Source organism: Myiozetetes cayanensis, unplaced genomic scaffold, assembly GCF_022539395.1.
Source record: "Myiozetetes cayanensis isolate MyiCay16 unplaced genomic scaffold, myiCay2020 scf6-25, whole genome shotgun sequence".
Lineage (NCBI taxonomy): Eukaryota > Metazoa > Chordata > Aves > Passeriformes > Tyrannidae > Myiozetetes > Myiozetetes cayanensis.
Genome location: NW_026087853.1, coordinates 81,051 through 97,430, shown reverse-complemented (window position 1 = coordinate 97,430; position 16,380 = coordinate 81,051). Strand labels below are relative to the sequence as shown.

Here is a 16,380-nt window from a genome sequence, read left to right as displayed (position 1 = left end):
GGATGAAGTTTCAGAAGAAAAGCCCAAGAAGGAGGAATGCAGTTGCTTGTTATTCCCTCCAGCACATTTTGTGTCTCCAGCACCTCTGAACCCGCTGCCACTGGTACCGCTCCCTCCTCACAGAGGGGTTTGCAAGATCTTTGCTTCACAAAATCATGGAATCACAGAATGGTTTGGGGTGGAAGGGACCTTAAAGACCACCTCAATCCAACCCCTCTGTGTCCTCATCCCCTTCCACCTCTAAGCACCTGCTGGACGTAGCCAAGGTTCCCTTTTCACAAATGACCATTTCCCAGCAGAGACAAGGTCACACTTCTGGCAAAGGAGACATGCTGGGTAACTCTGCTTCCTTGTTTATTCCCAGCCACATTCGTTCTTCCCTGATTTTGTCATTTTGGAAACGTCCACGTGACGTGGCCCTTTTCTTTTTCTGAGTGCACGTGCAGCGAGCAGTGACACCATCACGGCTGCCTGTTGTACATGTGCCATCACCCAGCCCGTGCAGGGAATTAATCCAGGATCCCTGTAATGAAAGGATGGATGAGATTTGCGATGAGGATCTCGAGGAGGCACTCGAGATGGGCAGGTTTAGTCAGTCTAAATTGTCATTGTGACTGTGACCAGGTTGCTCCAAGCCCCGTCCAACCTGGCCTTGGACGCTTCCAGGGATGGGGCAGTCACAGCTTTTCCTGGCAGCCTCTGGAATAAACCCTAGCCTGTAAGAACTATTTACACTCAGGCAACAGACACAAAGCCGGAGTGAGGAGCCTCCTCCCTGGGTAAGTCAAGCCGAGGTTTCATTGCCCTGCAGCTACAAAACCTCACCTCATTTCCATGCCGCAGGTTCCTGCCATCACCCGTGGTGCACCACAGCCTGCCAGGCTTGTGCTGCAGGGCAAACCCCGCTGCAGGGCTCTTCTCTCTCTTCTTTCCAGGAATTAGGCTCAATCAAGATCTTGAAGCCTCAGGCTGGGAGGTTTTTTTTCCTCAGCAATCAGCTCTTCATAACACTCCGAGCTCCTGGCTCAGCCTGTGTCAGGCCTTAGTTTCCTGTTGACATTAATCCCTGTGCTGTCATTTATCTTTTATCCTTCTTCTATGTCCTTGTGATGTTTCCAGCTGCCAGGAGTGACCTCCTTCTGATGTTTCCAGCTGCCAGGAGTGACCTCCACCAAGTGTGACTCTTGCCTTGGCCAACAAAGAAAGCAACGTGCCTCAAATCATCCTCTGGTCGGTTGTCCCCATGGTCAGAAGTGTCCTTGCACTTTGTGTCCTTCTGAAAGGCATCCTAAAACATCTGTTTTAGCCAGAGGGAGCTGTTAGCTGAACACTTGAATCCATGTGATGGAGAATTTGGATAAATCCCAGGTAAATTCTCCTAAAATCTGATTGATCCCCAGGGCTGCAAAATATCCTTCCAGCTCCCTGCTTGGTGCCTGGGTGTCTCCCAGCTGGCATTCCTAGGACCCCCTCCCCTTGCTGATCTTCCTGTGTGCCACCTGTGCCCCAGGGATGGGTTTGGTACCACTCCCCTTGGACTCTTAATGTCACCTCATGACTTCCAGCAGTAACTGCTGCACAGGGATGCAGGAACGTGTCCCACTCAGCTGCTGCCCTCCCCATCCACCTTTCAAACACCTCCAGAGCCCCCAGGGATGTTGGACCATCGCCTCCATCCAGCCCAAAGGTTCAAACATCTCCCACACCCCCTCTGCTCCCATGATACACAACACATTAAACCACTTTCTATTGTCCATCAGATTTTTCTGAGCCTCTGCCTCCCCCGTTCTGGCTTTTTTCCACCTCCAGAAGGCCTCCTATTCATTTGCCTCTACAAATACAAAGTCCAGGCTGGAAGGCTGGATTTCTCCCATGGAACTGGGGCTCAAAGAAAACCCAAATGTCACGCAACACTCAATCACCATCCCTGGGGTTGGTGACTGGGGTGTCAGAGGAAACACCCAGTGTCATTTATCCACTGTTAGTCAGCAAGAAGAAACACCAAAAATCCCAAATAATTCATCTGGATGGATCTGACATTCATCTGCAGAGCTGGCCAGATAGTGGAAAACATCTATTTGGGAATGATTTACTGGGTAGCAGTGGGAGGGGGGAAAAAAAAAAATCCCCAAATCACACCATCAATTATTTCACAGCTTCTATTCAGGCCTTTTTGGGGCAGTCACTTGATGGGAAGTGCAGCTGTGGGAATGCCCCCCGTGCTGGCACCCAGCACCCTGCAGGTCTCTCAGGTCAGGAAGGAGGGGAGGAAAACTGCCCCTGGCTCCCTGTCCTGCGTGATTCCGAAGTGGCAGCTCCACAGCCGGCACCACCAAGTGCTGCAGCACCAACACCCCCCGCCCCCAACCCCACCCCAGCCCTGGCACCGACACATCCCGTTATCTCTCCAGTCCCGGCTCTCCCGTCCCCAACGGTCCGGGGAAACTGGCTCCGGGCCAGGTTTTCCCTCTATCAGGGCGAGGCAAAGCTCATCCGTCAGGCTTTGTTAGGGAACCCGAGGGGCATCCCTGAGATGTGCTGGACCGCGCCCACCCCTGCTGGATGTGCGCTGGAGTTTGCTCCGGGCTGTCCAGTGCTGCTCAAGGCACATGAGGGTGGGGAAGGACCGGGATGATTTTCCCGCTCTGAAACCCCCCAAAAAACCAGGATGGGCCAGCCAATCCCCTCTGGATGGTACTGGGATGCTCCACGCTGGCCTGCACCACCAACCCTGGCGCCAGGGTCCTGTCCCCACCCCACAGCCCCTAAAAACACTCTGAGGTGGGCTTATTCTTCATCCCCATGACCGGGGATACAACAGCAGCAGCTCAGAGCGGGGCAATGGGGAAACCCAGATGTGGAGAGCAGTTGGAACGCACTTGTGGACCAATTATCCCCCAAAACCTCACACCTCCCCTTCGTGTGGCATCCTGAGAAGGAGCCACACGGCCCTGGGCTCCCCAGGGAGGGTGTCCACTGCCCCCAAGCCCGGCCAGAAGGAAGGAGAGTCTATCAGCAGAAACACCACCACTTCATTCCCATTGTCAGCTCCCAGAAGCATCCAAACCCTCAGGAATCAGGGACTCCAAGCAAGCCACGCTGGTGCAGGGAGTTCTCCAAGGCTGCATAGCCCCAAAGGCCAAACAAGTGTAGCAGCAGCCCCATAAATCACACCTGTCCTATAAATCACACCCTCCCGATAAATCCCACCCCTGCTGCGGAAAACTGAGGAGGAAGAGGAGGAGGAGGAGGGAGAGGAGGGCACTGAGCATGTTTGGCTGGCTTTGGCTGCCTTTGCTCATGTGCTGGCGGAGAACAAAAAGCACTGAAGGAGTGTTTTTATCGATTCCAACGTCAGAGCTCTGCGAGAGCTGGGTGATAAAGGGGCACCTGAGCAAAGCTCTGACGCCACAGGGACACCATGGGGTGTTTGGGGCCACAGCCCTGCTGGAGAAGGACACTTTCACGCCGTGTGAGCCCCCCAGATTTCCCCCAGACCCCAAGTCACACGTTCAGGGGCAGCGACTCAGCATCGTCCCCTACAGCCACTTCTCTTGGGTGTCCATGGCACTCCCCAGACCGCTCTTGTACCTTGTTTTTAACAAAAACAAGTATATCTGCCCATGCAAAAGGGGTGGAACTAGATGGCTTTAAGGTCCTTTCCAACCCAAACCATTCTAGGATTCTGGGACTTTGTACCCTGGCTCCTCTTGCTGGGTTTGGGGGGTGTGTGAGCCCAGCCTCCCTGGGCACAGATTATCCACATTCCCTGATCCTATCCCGGTACAAATGGCTGCAGCCAAGGAAACTACAACAATTTTCTCCCTATTTTACAGATGGAGAAGCTGAGGCCGGGCACACAGCAGTGACTGGGACCACTGAGGATGCAGCTCCCTGCTGGAGCCAGGATCACCACGCACGGGATGGCTGGCGCGGTTTGCTTGGTGGAAAAGCACAACAGCCCCTGTGTGCAGGACTGGTTAAAAAATAACCCCCAAATGGCTTCCTTCTGCAGGGAAATTAACACCGGGAGGCTGCAGGGAAGCAGGAGGGTTAGTGCCCTAATGGACACAGGGCTCAGATTTCCCGGTCACACCCATGCCCCTCCGTGCGGATCGCCTCGGACTCCGCGCTGGGCTGAAGCGTTCCGGGCCGAATAGAGGATTTGGGGAACATCAATCAGAAAATCAGCTTCCGATATTTCAGTATTCAGGGGGTTGATACCTTTCGTTTGCCTCTCCGACACCCGAGTTGGCCCGCGTAGCCGCAGCCCCCCGAGCAGGTTCGGGAGCCCGTTGTGCCGGGGGAAGCCGGAGACGGATGATGCCCAGACAGCTGGATGGGTTTGTGCTTTTTCAGCCTCAGTCCTCACCGGAAAGGTCGGATGCAGGCGGGGTGCTAATGCAGTTAGTGCTGGAAAAAACAGAGACAGAGCAGGTCGGGGTGGTTTAATAAGGCCCGTGTTATTGAATCAGCCTGGTGGGATGAATTTTGTCTTCCCGAGCGGAGCTGGGGGAGCCACTGGCAGCTGCTTTAGGAAGGAGAGGTGGGCTCTCAGCCGGCCAGGAATGGGCAACCATGTTGGGAATGCCCAAAATCCCACTGAAGCATGAAACTGAGGTGATTTGTGAGTCCCTGGAAGACACACAGGGACTGCAGCTGAATGTGCTGTGGTGCTCCGACAGTTTCTGGTGCAGCCCCACATGCCCTGCAAAACAGGGACACTGGGGACCCCCACTACCAGTTTATCAGCAGATCCTGGTGAGACAGGAGGGGGACAGATGAGGAAAGGCTGAAAGAATTCAGGCTCTTTATCCTAGAGAAAGAAAGAATGATGATAAACCCTCTTTTACCTACCTGAAGATGTTATCTAGAGAGGGAGGGAGGGAAGAGGGAGAAAATGTGCTGTTCCCCCTTCCACAAGGGATGGGCCAAAACCAATTGACAAATCACTCAGAAAATAACTCAGATTATCACTTTGGGGAGACTGTTTAGATATAAGGGAGTGAAAGAGGGAGGAGAATCACCACCATCAGAGGGTTTTAAAGCTGAGCCAGGAAACAGGCATCCAGGGTGGTCTGTGTGCCCACGCTGTGCCAGCAGGGCTCCCACACCTTCTCTGGCCACTGAAGGCTTTGGGCAGCTCATTGTTTAAACTGAATGATGCTGGAGCTACTGCCTGATCTACAGAGCAACAGCTTCATTCCAGCTTCATGTGGCACCCCTGCCCGTGATGAGAAGGTTGGAAACAAGATGATCTTCCAAACCATTCTGTTGTTCCGTGTTCTCTCCAAAGGTGGGTCTGAGCTTACTGCCCTGCATGGACTTGCCACAGTCTCCATGTGCAGGTAAATGTCCTCCAGCACTGAGGATGCCCCAAACCCCACCACATGTTGGAATGATGCTCATCCACTTGTGTCCTCCAAGCTGTGCGTGGCCGAGACCTCAGGATGGGGAGAAAATCACTGCCAGACCAACAAAAATACCAGAGACAATCCCCAGCTGGGAGCAGAGAGGTGACCAGAAGACCAGGACCTTTCATCCCTGCTGCAGTTAGTGCCATAGGAAGCTGGTCTGGAATTGTTCCTGAGGTGCAGCAGGATGATGTTGGTGGAATCAGCAATGATCAGGAACATCTTGGACCTGCTGCTCCCTGGGGAACAGAGAGGCCAAGTGTGAGTGGTGGGTTTTCATCTCTGGTGCTGCAGGCACAGCACAGACCCTCGGCGTGAAGAGTCAAACCCAGTCACCAGGGCAAGAAACTACAGGAACCAGCTGGGGCTTGGAAAAGGGGGGAGGGAAAAAACCCCACAACCCCAGCCAGAAAAGAAAACAACCTGCTGCCTCGAGTGCTGCCTGTCAGTGACGCTTGTTTGAACGTGGATGAGTATCAGAGCGATGTGGGGCTGGATGTGTGCACGGGAGGACGGTAGACGGAGGTGGCTGCCAGTATTTTCTGGCACTGTTGGGGTGGAAATATCCTTCAACTCCTTAGATAGCAAGCCGGAGATTACGGAGCGAAGGAATGTGCTGCGAGACGCCGCCGCGCACGGCCGTGGGAGGGTGGGAGGAGAAGCCAAGGCCCATGGCAGCATGATAGGAAACATCCTGGAGACGCACAGGGAAGAGGAGAAAATCAGGTCAACGCTCTGAAGTGGCTTAGCAGGCCCTGGGGAAGCTCTCGGGAAGGAGATGGGAAGGGGGGAGGTGTATGGGGTGAGAGGAGGTCACGGTGGCAGAGACGTCGTGGAATTGAAGCATCACAGGGTGGTTTGGTTTGGAAGTGACATTTAAAGCTCATCTCATTCTACCTCCCTGCCATGGGCAGGGACACCTTCCACTAGCCCAGGTTGCTCCAAGCCCCGTCCAACCTGGCCTTGGACACTTCCAGGGATCCAGGGGCAGCCACAGCTTCTCTGGGCAACCTGTGCCAGGGCCTGCCCACCCTCACAGTCAGGAATTTCTTCCCAATATCCCATCCAGCCCTGCCCTCTGGCAGTGGGAAACCAGCACCCCTTTTCTATCATGATGGGGGTGGTTGGTTGTTCCCCATGATGGATGCCATGGTTTCAGCTGGGGCTGCTGCTCTGTGGGCACTGCGGACACAGGGAGAGCCCTGGGAACCAGGAACCAAAGCAACCAGCGGGAGGTTCAGTTCTGCCTTCTCAGGGGTAGGTGGGGGGCACTGGGCAGGTTTGGGATCCCAAACCAGGCCTCTGCTGCTCTCCCATCTTGGCCTGTCAAGTGATGAACAGGGTCAGGGCATTTATCACCTTGTTTGGCTCCTCAAAGCTCTCCACACCAAGCACCAATGGCTTTTGGCACCTTCTCCACCTTCTCCATCCAACAGCCAAAATCCTGACACATCCACTTTTCTTTTTTTCCTTTGTTTTGTTTCTAAAAGGCAAAATCCATGAGGTTGTGCTGCCAGGGTATTTTTTTCCAAGCCTCCAGTCCCTTTTCCTTCCCTGCAGGGCTGTGGAGTGGCCAGGCTTTGCTTCCAGCTCTCCACTGTGTTTTGGGCACTGGAGATGCTGCCAGCTGAGCAAGGATGGGTTATTCCAACCTCTATCCCTTGCAGGGATAAACCTCTGCCTCCTTTTCCTCCATCTCCCACTGGATTTGATGACACTGGGTGATGACAGGAAAGAACAGCGATAACAGCACTGGAAAGAACAAGAAAAAAAATCCACAGTAAAAGCCCCAAACTTCCATCAAATCACACAGAAATTTGGCACCATTTTGCAGAAGTCACTCCTGGATCTCCAAGGAGGGGTTACCATGTGGAGGGCTGGGTGTAAATGACCTGTCCCTCCTGGAAGGAGGGAAAGACGGTGGAAAGAAGGGACCTGCTGTGCAACAGAACAAACCCAAGCCCTGGGAGCAGCACTGGGATCTCAGGTGGCTTTGGCAGGTGGCACCACAACTGCCACCTTCTGTCCCCAGACAGCCTGTGGTCACAGCAAGTGAATTCCCAGGTGGCACAGGGAAGAGCAGCTCCCATGCTCTGAGAAGGGGCAGGGGAGGACGAGAATCCCATTTTCTGTTCCTTGGGAGAGGTGCCAGGATCAGGCAGGGACACCCTGCGGTGTCCTTACACGTCCTTCTGCCGTCACCCCAACACCCAGGGATGCGCTGCTGGAGAACCACTCAGCTGGAATAGCTTTCTCTGGAAAATTCCCAGCGTGGAGAAGCCCCAGAGTTAACTTGCCAGGCAAGGCTGGAGGAAATGAGAAGCGCTACAAAGGCTGGCACGTTCCTGCTCTCCTGCATCCCACAAGATCAAACAGATGGGGGTTGTCCTGTAAGGAAAAGCAATTTAAGAGGGGGAAAAAAAAAAAAAAAAAAAAAAAAGGAGATGTTCTTTGCAGGATAGCTGCTCCAGAGACCACGGGTGACATTTCCAGCAGGGCAAGGAATGCTACACAGTCATATCCCGGCTAATACGAGGAAGATTCGGGCTCATTTCCAAGCACTTTGGCTTCGGGCCAGTCACTTAACTCTCAGCATCTCAGTTCCTGCAGCTGGAAAAGGCCAAGCTGTTCTTCCCAGCCTCTGGCATCTCCCAGGCTGTGGGGACTTTGGGAAGTGAGGATGGGATGCTCATCTACAAGCGTGATGGACCCTGGTGTTCAGACAGCCGCTCCCGAGCTCGCAGGTGCAAGGTCAGGTTCAGGAAGCACCACTGGAATGATTTACAGCCTGCTTAGGAAATCTGGCATCAGTGGTGAAGGTCTGGGGGTCAACAGAAGGTGGCCTGAAGTCAAAGCCTTAGAAGAAATCCAGCAGGGACATGCCTGTCTGTCTGTCTGTCTCTCCAAGATCCTTTCCAGGCAGCATCTCCTGTCCTCAGCTTATAGTATTTCTTAAAATAAACAGATCAAAGGCCAAGTTCACCTAATCACACAGTCACAGAATATCCTGAGCTGGAAGGGACCCACAAGGATCACTGAGTCCAACTCCCGGCCCTGCATAGGATCCAGCAGGGAGATCTCACCAGAATTCCCAGGGGCATTTCCTAGACATCCCAGGCACAACAATCCACACGGGAAGGGCATTGGAGCAGGACTGCCCAGCTTCTGGAAAAATGTTTCAGAGTCCAGGAGAGTTCCCAAAGGACACCAAGCACCCAAAAAACCAGTTAAGCATCTTGCTGCTGCTCCTCCTTTCCAGGACACCCATCCTCTCCTCCCAGGACCTGGGATGTTTTAGAGCCCGTGGAGGCGACTCCCAGAGCTGCCTGCAAACTAGAAAACCTTCTGTCAGGAAGAAGTCACAAGGCATCCTAACCAGAAACATATTTGGGGAGTGAGTCAGTGGAGGGGGAAGCAAAAAAGAAAGTTGCACCCTTTAGCTTGATGAAAAAAGCATATGGCAACAGCCAGTATTGTGAACAACATTCCCTGCTCCAGCAGCCGAGCCAGGGAGAAAAATCATGACTCAACCGCTGCGTTTCATCCAAATCTAAAGAAAAATCTCCTTCAGGAGGGGTATCTGCAGGGAGAGTCAGCAAGAACTGATTTGGCTGGTTAATTAACTAAATTGTTTGGAGAGGGGGTGACTTTGCAGCGGGTTTAAAATCCCTGATTCAAAACTCGGCTTTGGTGCGTGTTTGAAGCGTCCCAAGTGAGGGCTGCAAATGCATCTGGCATGTAAAATATATTTATCTGTGCTCAGATACACACACAGCTTCTCCTGATAGCACAGGATAAACTCAGGAGGAGCCTGATGCTCACATAGGAACAGCTTGCAGCCAGAGCTCCCGCTTCCCCCAAAAGGCTGGGAATACTTCCCCATAAATCATAAACCCAGGGAGGCCAAGAATGCCATCAGGGTTATGAAACAGGACTAGAAACTGGCAAAACATTTGCTGCAAAATCCATAGGACTCTGGCTTTCCTCTGGGGACGCATTGCAGAGTGCAGGAATGACATTCCCAGGCACTGACACTTGCTGAGGCTGCTCAAGAGTCAAAATTCCCTGCAGGAAAAGAGTCTGAAGCAGGGAATCCTCAACATTCTTTTCCCCCCTCCAAGACTGTGGTTGCAGATGTCAAAAGTTGTAACACTCAGGCAGCCCCAGGACTCGGGAAAGAAAGTGAATAATCCCTAGAAAGCAGCCTGGTGATGGGTGTGGAGCTGACACATCAATTCTTCCTGATTTAAGCCATCCCTCAGTGCCCGAGTTTAGGTGGCTCTGGGACAGGAAGGTCAACCCAGCTGCTTCTTAGAGGCTGCCCAGAGAAAACGGGCTGGAGATGGAGCACCAGGTAACTCCCAGGATTGGGACAGGCTCAGTCTCCGAATTGTTTAGGTTGGAAAAGCCCCCTAAGATCATCGAGTCCAACCATTCCCCCCAGCACTGCCAAGGCCACCACTGACCCATGGCCACAAGTGCCACATCCACACAGCTTTTAAATCCCTCCAGGGATGGCGACTCCACCACTGCCCTGTGCAGCTGTGCCAGGGCTGGACAACCCTTTCCATGACAAAATTTTTCCCAATATCCAACCTAAACCCTCCCTGGTGCAACTTGAGGCTGTTTCCTCTTGTCCTGTCGCTTGTTACCTGGGAGAAGGGACCAGCAGCCCCCTGGAGACAGGATGTGTGTGCTGTGGGCTCCCTGCTCCAGCTCTGGGGGATCCCATGGAAGCAGACAGGAAATGAGCTGCCTTGCAGGACCAGCCCCAGCTGAGTGTGGTCACTGGAGGAATTAAATCCCACCAGGGTAAGCCTTGTGATAATGATGTATTGGGTGAGTTCCTTAGCTCAGGTGTGCTGTGAGTAGGAGGGGATCACTCAGTCCCAAAGAACAGCTGATAGGACAAAGGGTGATGGTTTTAAACTGCCAGAGGGCAGGGTGAGAAGGGATATTGGGAATGAATCCTTGGCTGTGAGGGTGGGGAGGCCCTGGCACAGGTTGCCCAGAGAAGCTGTGGCTGCCCCTGGATCCCTGGAAGTGTCCAAGGCCAGGTTGGACGGGGCTTGGAGCAACCTGGTTTAGTGGAAGGTGTCCCTGCCCATGGCAGGGGGTGGAATGAGATGAGCTTTAAGGTCCCTTCCACCCCAAAGCACTCTGTGATTCTGTGAATGAGAGGGTGCTGGGGCAGGGCTGAGCCCCTGGTGGGAGGGAGGTCTGTACCTCTCACCCTGCTCTCTGCCCTCCGCCGCGCGCCCACGTCTCCTGATGGGAACGTCAAGCTCCAACATGTGTTGCACACGTGCTGGCTGATACACATCAGGCTGTTCCCCAGCGCTGCCAAGCTCTGCCTTGATTTAATCAGCGCCTCTCCTGCCTGGTCTGCCTCCCCCCTCCTCCCCTCCACAGGCAGATGTGGTCTGTCCAACACGAAGGTGGGTTCGTGACAGCGGAGCACGCGTCCACGGAAAGAACACTTCTACCCTCTTCCCTTTTCTGCAGCCAACACAAAGCAGCCTCACCTCCCTCCCTATCTCCTGCTGGGTTTTAATACTCCGGTTTTATATGAAAATTATAACTCCCCCCCCCCCCCCAAACAATTGCATGCGAGGGTCAGTCTGGAAGGCATAAAGGAGAAATCCTGAGGAGTTTGCCAAGAGACAGAACTGTCCCATCCCAACACCAGGCTTTGCAAACACAGAATATTCAGCTGCTGTCTCAGTCTGAGCCCTCCCTGCAGAGCACACAAGGCTACATCCCAGATCTTTAAGGATTCCTTTTCCAAAGGGATCTCACCTTATCCAAGGCACAGAGATTAACCCAAGGAGCCTTTCAGAGCCCAGAAGTTGGGAAACTATTTGGGAAAATACTGGTGGGAGATAAAATCATGGAATCCCAGAATGATTTCGGTTGGAAGGGACTTCAAAGCTCATCCCTGCCACGGGCAGGGACACCTTCACTATCCCAGGTTGCTCCAAGCCCCATCCAACCCGGCCTTGGACACTTCCAGGGATGGGGAAGCCACAGCTTCTCTGGGCAAACCATGCCAGGGCCTCCCCAACCTCACAGGGAAGAATTTCTTCCTAAAATGCAGTCTAAATCTCCCCTCTTTCAGTTTAAAACCATCTCCTCTCGTCCGAAAAAGTGGGGTTTGTTTTGGAAGCCGTCTGTCCCCCTTTGCAAATTAGCCTAAGAATTTCCATACTGAAAGTGCATCTTGCAGCGCTGAAAGTACGTGAAGTTATTTTGAAACTTAACTCTTTGTTACTTTGAAATAATTACGAACGTGAAAACTCCTGACAAACCCTGCAGTAATAAAACACCCACAGCAGGGCATTTTCAGAGTGAAAATACGGATGCTCCCCGTTCGGCCCTTCAGCTCAACGCGACGGGAGCGGGATGGAAAGGTGGGAAGATAAAACATCTGTGCATGTTTTGGCTCTTCTCATCTTTCAGAGGTTTTTGCAATTTTTGCATTTCCAACAGGAAACCCCTGCCCTGGGAGCCGGCAGGGGGGCCTGTTCCTGCCCAGCTGGACTCACAAAGGGCAGGAATTGGGGCAGCCCCACGGCGAGGGGGGAGCCCCAATCCCTCCCTGAGGGCTGGCTGGTTTCATGAGATTTAGTTTAGATATTGGGAAGGAATTCCTCCTGGCTGTGAGGGTGGGGAGGCCCTGGCAAAGTTTGCCCAGAGAAGCTGTGGCTGCCCCTGGATCCCTGGAAGTGTTCCAGGCCAGGTTGGATGGGGCTTGCAGCAAGGTGGGATGGTGGAAGGTGTCCCTGCCCATGGCAGAGGGGTTGGAACTAGAAAACTTTAAGGTTATTCCTTTCAACCCAAACCATTCTGGTGGCATCACAAACTCGTTTTTAGTTTTGAGAGACAGCAGTAGGTGCAGAGACCACAAATCCAAAGCCAGCAGAGCTGCTCTCCTTACACCCCTCCCATGGCTCTGGTTTCCAACCAGTCTGGGCTTTGTGCAGGCAGAGGAACATGAACAAAAAAACCAGAAGGGCACAGTGGGATTGTGAGACAGGGCTGCCCTTTCAGCACACAGCATGGGACCAGCCTGAGATGAGATAGTGACTTTCTGGAGATATTGAAAGAGGCATAAAACCCAGCAAGAACAACAAACTGGATGCGGGGCCCTTGGAGCTCGAGTGTCTGGTCAGGGCTGCAGCCTGCTGAGAAATTTGGACTTCACCTCTCCCATCTCAACCCCAGGGGGGGCTGGAACTAAATGATCTTTAAGGTCCCTTCCAACCCAAGCCATTCTGGGATTCTACAATTCTATGTCCATGCCCACAATCAATGAGGCCCCAGGGAAGGGGCAGAAACGGTATTTTCTTTATGAAACAAAGAGAGAAGTTAATCCGTGGCAGATGCTCTCAGAATCATTTAAAACGAAAACCCTCTCTTTGGATAAATCATCGAGGATTTTCAAACCACAAGAGATGGCTCCTGGGACATCTCGTGTTTGCAGGGAGCTCCCTGGCTCCTCACTCCCAAGGGGAAAGGACTGGCCAAGGTTTGCTAGAGAGCTGCAGCTGGGGACAAGAGGGGGAAAAGGCTGAGGCTGGAATTTGCTTTCCAGTGGGATCAGAGAGCACTGACCTCCAGGGTGAACTGAGAACTTCATAGCCAGGTATTTCTCTCCATGGATTAGGAATTCTCTTGGAAGAGGAGTCCATGTCAACACACTGTGAGCTGTGCTGGTGGTTTTAGTGCTTCTGCAACAGCATGCAGGGAAACAGAGGACATTTGTGTCTCTGTAGCAGAGTGTGGGTCAAATGGGCCCCCAGGGACACAGGAGAAACATGAGGAGCGAGGAATGAGCCTTGGGAGAGACCAGCCCAGCTCCACTGCCGGCTGACATGCCAAAATTCATGGACAATGACAGAAAGTGCTTTGTCAGTCCCGGGGTTCAGCTGACGGCAGCAGCCAGAGACGACGCAAACGCAGCGAGAGGCAACACGCAAAGCCACCCCGGGAGCTGAGCACACCCAGAGGGGATTTGCTGATGCTGAGCTTTCAGGAGGAGCCTGGGGGATCACAACACTAGGATGTGCTGCCCCTTAGGATTCAAGTGGGTGCCAAAATTTCCCTTGAAGCCTTGAGGATGCTCAGACAAGCACGAGGCAAACGCTGATTCCAGCGGACAGAAATCGAGCAGAAATGAAACCCCAGCACTTCAGGAGAGTTTGATTGTGAGAGGAAAGAGACAAGAGACCTAAAAAATACCTGTGGAAGAGAGAGAGAGAGGAGCTACACCAAGAAAGGGGTGGTTTTTTGGTAGAAAATTATTATTAAATGCAGCTCGAACTGGGTCTTGGTGTGTAAAAGCTTCCTGATGGTGATTGAAGATGTTTGGCAGAGACTGGGGAGCAGACCCTGTACAACCACAGATAAATCACCTGAAGTCCAAATTCAGTAGAAAAAACAACGCGTGGAGGCAGAAACCTAATCTCCAAGCTAATAATAATGGAAAAAAACGGGGAACAAGGAATTCCAAATAAACTTGCTGGGCAGAGGGCACACAGATATACATTAACTATCTAAAAGCAAACAGTTGACACAGTGATTCATGGACTCAGCTCGAATAAAATCAATTCCCAGCTCTTCAGCTACGGGCAGAACCAGCTCGATGGGAGAGGAGCAGCGGGACAGCAGGAGAGCAGGAAGAAGAGGTGGCAACCAGGCAAAATATATGGATGAGAACGTGGAACACGTTTCAGCTCAGCCTGATAATGCTAATTAGGAAAGGAGATAAAATAACTGGAGTTGGCCAGCCAGACTGTGAAATAAAGCACAGGGTGTCTGACTCCAGCAGCTCTGGCAGGAAAGCAGAGCCTGAGTGTATACAAATGGAAAAGGAGGTTGTGGTAAAACCATGACAGAATAATTAGGAGCAAAGGGACAGAATGAATAGGAAAAAAAATAATAAAATTAAAGCTCATTATCTGCAAAAACGACCTTGTCAAATTTGGGCAAAGAGGCTCAAGGCCAAGTTTTGAAAACAGGTCGGTATCAGGCCCGAGACTGACAGCGGCGCAGAACATTCCCCTTATCTTGGTTTCTCAAGAAAAACCACCAGTCAACACAGCTTGGAAAGCTAAACATTGTCCTTGCAGAAGAAAACAAGTCAGTAATTGGAAGCCAGGACATTCCAGCTCTATATTATGCCACAGACCATCTGACCAGAAAGTTTTAAGCATGAAATCTAGACTTTAGCATGCAGAGACGTGACCCTATTTGAATCCCTGCTACACCACAGAACAGAAATCCTTTTTCTACAGGGCAATCCTTTTTCTACCACCTTCAAAATCTACTTTTTACACAGGATTTCATCTTTGCAGGAGGATGAGAGATATTTTGTGAGGATTAAAGAGATGAAAGCCTGCCCACAGCGTGCTTAACATCGCTGCATACACTTAAAATAAATCTCCATTTATTCTTTCAAGGTGTGTTTTATGTTTGGAATTAAGCTTGGAGAAAAGTAGGTGGTCCATGGAGTTACTAATTAGAACAGAATCATAAATAAATACATCCATTAACTCAGGAAAAATGCCAAGGGATGAACAGGTATTGGTTCTCATTATCCCTTCTCCTCCCAGCAATATGATTTACTCCTCAGCTCCATCTTCTCCCCGATTTTCCAAGGGGCACAGTACCTAAGAGTAGGATCTCATCCCTTATATGGAGAGCAGTCAGCAAGTACCAGCATGTTCTGAGGCGAGGGGAGCAGCTATTCCATAAATCTGAAACATGTTCTGGACAACAGCAGAGTTTGCACAGACCACAAGAATGACAGGAATTAACCCCTTTTGTTTACAGCCTTTAAAAAGTGGATCCAGTGTGGATCCAGGGGCGTAAAGGGACAAGGCAGCAGCGACACGATCCGATTCCTGAGTCCTGAAACGCCAACCGCGCACATTTGGAAACGTTTTGCACGTGCTAAATATATAAAAGGAGATTCTCCTTTTTTTTTGTGTGTGTTTCAGTTGTCCTAATTAGGAAGAGCTGATTAAAGAACTTATCTGGAAAGGCAGTGCTGTAAACACCAGGCAGTTTGCTGGAGCAGAGGTGTCCGGCTCCCTCCTCTCAGAGGGGTTGTTTTCCTTCCTTGGGATTGCTCATCACCCAAGGTAAACATGTCAGGCAGGAGAGCTCCAATTTTCTGAGGCCAGATGGAATTTTTCACAGACCCAACACTGAAGCAAGGTCCTTTCCACAGTCTGAATGCTGGATACTGGTTCCCTGCTGTTTGTGTCATCTTTCCTTCCCATCCTCTTCCATCCCTCCCTTCCATATTGTTCCCCCGAACCCCCACACCTTCAGAATTATTCCTAAGTCCATAACACCACACAAAGTCCTAGATCCCAATTCTTTTCCCCCAGCAGCCCAAATAAATGTGATCTGGGAGAAAAGCCACTGCCTCCCCTGAAAAAAGGAACTCTGGATGGTTTCCACAGCTCAAGCCGCTGCTCTGCTGCTCTGGGCTGACGTTGCCACATCTGCTTACACCGAGAACTCTTCACCAACACCACAGACTGATTTTTTGGGTCTTTTTTCAACTGAAATTTAGGTTCTGCAGCTCTCACATGTGCCATCCAGATCGTAAATACCTCAGGCAAAGGCAGCTCAGAGGTCAAACATCCGACACTTCTACTCCAGAGCCTTCCAGGTTGTTTTAATCCTTTCATCCCGACACTTCCCTCTTGACTTCTAATTAGCTGCAGATACAAGCCCAACCTAAATGTTGGTGTTCTCAGGCCTCACCAAGTTTATTTTATGGTGCTGCCTTTCCTCACGATAAGATCCTTGCACATAAACCTACATATGTTTTTATACAAACACACACATATATGCATTTAATTGTGGTAAACAAAGGACAGCTGGATCCTCTGCAAACCCATCTAATGTGCCTGGGAAGCACTTGGAACCTGAAAAAGCAAAGGCACACACT

General features: G+C 51.6%; 1 long non-coding RNA gene across 1 annotated transcript in view; it reads right to left on the bottom strand.

The window, feature by feature from the left end:
• Nucleotides 1-6,466, bottom strand: part of LOC126650868 (uncharacterized) — an 80,808-nt gene extending 74,342 nt beyond the window's left edge. Inside the window, exon 1 of the long non-coding RNA XR_007631519.1 lies at nt 6,335-6,466. This is a non-coding gene — a long non-coding RNA (uncharacterized LOC126650868). The remainder of the gene's footprint in view (nt 1-6,334) is intronic.
• Between the last annotated feature and the right edge of the window lie 9,914 nt (nt 6,467-16,380).